At 41.8% G+C, this 5672-nt stretch overlaps 1 protein-coding gene across 11 annotated transcripts in view; it reads left to right on the forward strand.

Moving 5' to 3' along the window:
• Nbeal1 (neurobeachin like 1) overlaps window positions 1-5672 on the forward strand; it is a 260021-nt gene that overhangs the window by 161012 nt on the left and 93337 nt on the right. The gene's annotated exons all lie outside the window — the stretch shown is intronic.

The raw sequence follows: 5672 nt of genomic DNA on the forward strand, positions 1-5672 counted from the left end.
GCTGGGCTAATGGTGTGTCTGTCTTGTTTAGCTTTTCAAAGAACCAGCTCTTAGATTCATTGATTCTTTGTATTGTTTCCTTTGTTTCTATTTCATTAATTTCTGCTCTGATTTTTGTTATTTCTTCTCTTCTGCTGGGTTTGGGTTTCATTTGTTCTTCCTTTCCAGCATCTTGAGTTGCAGAGTTAGGTCATTTATTTGGGCTCTTTATAATTTTTTGATGGTAGGCACTTAGAGCTATGAACTTCCCTCTTAAGACTGCTTTTAAAGTGTCCCAGAGGTTGTGTTGTGTTGTATTGTCCTTTTCATTGAATTCCAGGAATTCTTTTATTTCTTTCTTAATTTCTCCTTTGACCCACTCATTGTTTAGGAGTGTGTTGTTCAATCACCATGAGTTTGTGTAGTGACTAGGGCTTTGTCTAGTGTTGATTTTAGGTTTATTGCATTGTGGTCTGATAGAGTGCATGGAATTATTTCAAATTTTTTTGTATTTGTTGAGGTTTGTTTTGTGGCCTAGTATGTGGTCAATTTTTGAAAAAGTTCCATGGGGTGCTGAGTAGAAAGTATATTCTTTGGTGCTTGGATGGAGTATTCAAAAGATGTCTGTTCGGCCCATTTCATGTGTGATAATCATTTAATTCAGACATCTCTCTGTTTATTCTTTGTCCCATTGTCCGGTCTCATGGAGATAGTGGGGTATTGAAGTCCCCTTCTGTTACTGAGTTGGGTTTAATCTCTGTCTTAAAGTCCTGAAGTATTATTTTTATGAATTTGAGTGTGCCAGAGTTTGGTGCATATATGTTAAGGATTGTAATATCTTCTTGGCTCATTGTTCCTTTGATCAGAATGAAGTGACCCTCATCTCTTCTGATTAGTTTTACCTTGAAGTCTATTTATTCAGATAGTAGAATTGCAACGCCTGCTTGTTTCTTAGTGCCATTTGCTTGTAGTATTCTCTTCCATCCTTTTACCTTAAGGTAGTGCCTGTCCTTGAAGGTAAGATGGGTTTCTTGCAGACAGCAAAGAGGTAGATATTGTTTCTTTTTTAAAAAAATATTTTATTATTTTTTATGTGTATGCGTATATTGTCTGCATGTAGGTAAGTGCGCCCGTGTTGTGCAGTGCTCGCATAGGATAGAAGAAGCTGTTGGATCTCCCAGAACTGGAGTTATGGACATTGTTAGCTGCCATTTGGGGACTGGGATTCAAACCCGGGTCTTCTACAAGAGTAGTCAGTGTTCTTAACCACTGAGCCATCTTTCAGCCCCCTGGATTTTGTTTCTTAATCCATTCACTTACTCTGTGTCTTTTGACTGGGAGTTTAGTCCATTGATATTTAAGGTTGTTATTGAAAGGTATGTATTGGTTGCCATCATTTTGATTGCTGTTTATGTTCTCTGTTTTTTCAATTATACTTTTATTTATTTTCTTTAGTTGCCCCTGAGGTATAGCTGTTTCTCTCTCCACTCTCTGTAATATTCTTTGAAGGGCTGGTTTTGTGGACATGTTTTCTTTCAGACTATTTGTGTCATGGAAGACTCTTCTTTCTCCCCTCTACTATAATAGACTTTTGCTGGGCAAAGTATTCTGGGCTGGCATCTTTTGTCATGTAGAACTGGATATACCTTGGTCTAGGCTCTTTTGGCTTTCATAGTTTGCATTGATAAGTCAGCTGTAATTCTGATGGGTTTTCCTTTGTATGTGACTTGTTTTCTTTTGCTGCTTTCAGTATTCTCTATTTGTTGTGTACATTTAGTGTTTTTACTATGATACGTTGTGGGGAGTTTCATTTCTGATCCTGTCTCTTTGGTGTTCTTTGTTCTTCCTGTGTTTGTACAGGAATGTCTTTCCTTAATTTCTGGATATCCTCTTCTACAATCCTGTTTAAGATCTGGTCAGTACCATTAACCTGAAATTCTTCTCCTTCCTCTATTCTTATGATCTGTAGATTTGGTCTTTTCATAGTATCCTACATCTCTTGCATATTCCATTCCTGTGTTTTTTAAATTTTTCGATAATCTTTGCTTAATGGTCCAATCCTCCAGTGTTGATATTCTGTTCTTCATTTCATTCATTCTGGTTGTGAGGCTTTCCTCTCTTGTTTCAAGTTGGCTTATTGAGTTTTGCACTTGTGTTTTCTTCTTTCTCTTTTGTGAATTCATTCAGAAGTTTATCCCTATGTTCTTTTAGTTCTTTTGATCTATTTGTGTGTTCTTTAAATTCTTTGAATTCCTTGATCATGTTTATGATTGTTCTTTAACTTCAGTGTTGCTTCCACCTCTGTTCTTTAAATTCAGTGTTTATGATTCTGATATGAGGATTAAGTTGAAGTATGCTTCTGTTTGTATTATCGGGGTGCCTAGGTCCTTTCCTTATTGGTTATGTAAACTGGATGGTACAGGGTTCAGCCTCGCTCAGGTTTTATTTTGGAGGAAACTGATGTCTTCAGATCAGGTGTTCAGGAGCACCCACAGAGGCCCAAGTCAGGTTCCAGTCAGGTACACTCAGGCTTCCTTCTAAGATTTGGACCCCTATTAGCAGAAACTTAAAGAAAATCTGGGGAATTCCCTAATGGTGGTGGTGGGGGGTAGAATTTGGAACTTTCACTTGATCTTCTGTGTTCTCAGCCCCTATGGCAGCAGGAGGCTCCTGCTGTAGAACCTCCTGCTGGTCTGCTGAGATTACAGCTGCTCTGCTGATGGAAGTTGGAGCCCATCCTCTCTGTCTGCTAGGATCTCACCCTTAGCCTACCAAAGCCAGGTCTGCCCTGGGGTCTTGGGAGGGGCCTCAGGACATCCCAGGTAGAGGGGATAGGTATGGTGCAATTATGGGAAGCTGACCACTATTTGGAGGCAGAATCCAGGGGCTCTCAAGCAGTTCCCTGCATTCTCAGCCCATATGCCAGAGGGAGGCCAAAACCAGGCACTCTCTGTAGGTATGCTGAGATCACAGCTGCTACACAGATAGAGGTTGGAACCACCCTCTCAGGGTGTTTGCTAGGATCTCAGCTTTAGCCTACCAAAGCCAGATCTGCCCTGGGGCCTTGGGAAGGGCCTCAGGAAATCCCAGGCAGGGGAAGGGGTATGGTGCAAATAGGGAATGGAGGTCGAAGCCCACCCTCTCTGACTGCCTGCTAGGATCATAGAAGCTATGATCTCAGCAGACCAGCAGGAGGTTCTCTACCACCTGGTGGAGGCAGCATCTGGGTGCTCTCAGGAAGTCCCCTGTGTCCTCAGCCCCTATGCCAGTGGGAGGCCAGAACCTGGCACTCTCTGTTTTTCTGCTGAGACTACAGCCACTACAACTGGTTGGAACCCACCCACTAAGGCTGTCTGCTAGGACCTCAGCCTTAACCTCGTAAAATATTTTTTTAAAGTTTCATGAATTAGTTTACAGTAGTAAGTTAAAATTTTTAACCTGCTCTAATGGCAGGGATTATTTTTGTTTGTTTCTTTGTTTGCCATGTTCTGTTGTACTGCCTAAGTGTTTTTTATTCATGCCTTAATTTTTCTTTTTAATGTAATTCAATTTTTTTATATTAATGCTGTCATTTTAGTTCCTAATATATGGATGCCATTGTGAGATAAACCAGTCTTACCATTTAAGAAGCTGTAAAACTTTAAATACAGGTTTAAGGCTATGCTTTGGTATGGGGCGGGTCACTAGACCCCCGGCGTGGTGTGTGCGGGCACCCTGGGGTCTCCGCCACACCTGGCTAGTCCCGGCGTGAGTCTGGCTGCAAGCGATGTGGGGAGCGCGCCTGGGCTCCCGGGCGCACTCAGTCTGGATGTGGCCTGGGGTTAGGTGTGCGCAATCTCCCGCAGTGGTTCTGGTCCCGCTGGCTAGCCGCTGGGGGGCCTAGCCAGCCGCACCTCTCTGGAGACAGCAGGTGCGCTGACTTCTCTGATGCTGGCTGTAGCTGATGGCTACACACTTCTCTGGAGCAGAGAGCTTCCTCTGCTACTAGATTATTATCTAGTCGGAATCCCGCCTCTATTACACCCTTGTACCCTTCCTCAGGATTGCGGAGTTCCTGGCCAGTGAACTCCACAGGGAAGAGGCATGGAGGTGGCGAAAGCTGGGGTATCCATGGGCCGATAACGGAGGAATAGAGCGCCCCCCGGGGAGACTGGATCACAGGATTTAGTGTTACAGCTCAAGACAAGTGACTCAGCTCAGATCTCAGTGATTCAGCTCCAGCTCCAAGTCTGAGTGAGGTGATCCAGCTCCGAGTCTGAGTGAAGTGATCCAGCTCTGAGTCTGTGTGAGGTGATCCAGCTCCAACTTTATTGGGGGTAAAACTAGGACTATTTATAGTGTAGAGACAGCAGAAGAAGTCTTAGCTGATAGGTACTTTTAGGATGCCTTATTTACATAGGGCGGTGGGCTTCTATCAGGCTATCAGACAACGCCTGATTAAAAACTGGTAGCTCCTGTGCCGGAGGGCATGTATTTGTGGCGAGCACTTTAAAAGAAGAGTCAGGGAGGATGCCAGGAAGGCACTCTGCTATGAAGGAATCTGCAGCACATGGTTTCCGAGCTCGTGAGCTATCTGGACGTGAAGAGACTTCTACTTGCATAACAGAGGACCCCAACACTTTGGTACAAACTAGTGTTGGAGTCTGTTTGGAATAATTGGAATAAGTATATTGGTTCTTTTGCCTCCCGGTTTGCTGTTGATTGACTAGTAGTCTCCAGGCATGACTTTCTTCATTATGAAAGATTGGGTCTCTTGTCATTAATATTTCCTTTTTTGTCATTAACATTTCCTTTGGGGCCTTAAGTTGGCAGTTTGACTATGATTGCTCTTCCTTCTATTTGAGTCTCATTGCAGATGCTTTAGAAGTTGAGTCCCAAAGAAAAATTATTTCACCTCATAATCAAAAGTTATCTTCAGCATTAAAATCCCATTTGAAAGCACTTTGTTTTTGAAATTCTTCATTTGTTACTAGTTTGTTGGGACATGGGCTTTTTGGGTTTTTTTTACATTTTTAATGTGTGTGTGTGGATGATGATGATGATGATGATGATGATGATAATGCCACCTGTGTGTGGAGGTCAAAGGACTTTTGAGAGTCACTTCTACTATGTGTGTCCCAGGGATCAAACTCAGATTGTCAGTTACCCACTTAGCCATCCTGCTGGACCTAATGCTTTTTTTTTAAATGATTTAAAATATCTAAAAAGATCATAGTAAAAATTCTTTCATGCTTCATCAGAGAGAATTATGAAATAAGAAAATAATGTCAGCTTTTTTTCTTTTTTTAAAAAATAATTGAATGAGTTTTTACCCTTCAAAAAAGATCTCCATTTCATTTTAAAATATACTGTTTCTACAGAATATTGAGAATTTCATACATGTATATAAGGTGTTTTGATCAGATCCATGCCCACTTCTTCCCGTCCAACTCCTCCCATATCTTCCCATCAATGACTTTTTTCTGATAACTTCATGTACTCTTTCTTGATAAATGCTCCCAAATATTTTTGACATTTTTGGCCTTTGGAACAGAGTAGGTTGCTAAGAGGCCCAAGGACATTGTGAGTTTTAGCCAACAAACTGCTTTTCTTTGGGGTCTTTTTACCCTATCTGCCTAGTGAATTCCTACCTCCTATTTTTATCATACCATCCTCTGAAGAGGTTACCCAAATTGCCAATAAGAAATCCGGAC

The sequence above is a fragment of the Nannospalax galili genome, unplaced genomic scaffold (genome assembly GCF_000622305.1).
Source record: "Nannospalax galili isolate Female #2095 unplaced genomic scaffold, S.galili_v1.0 scaffold281, whole genome shotgun sequence".
Taxonomy (NCBI): Eukaryota; Metazoa; Chordata; class Mammalia; order Rodentia; family Spalacidae; genus Nannospalax; species Nannospalax galili.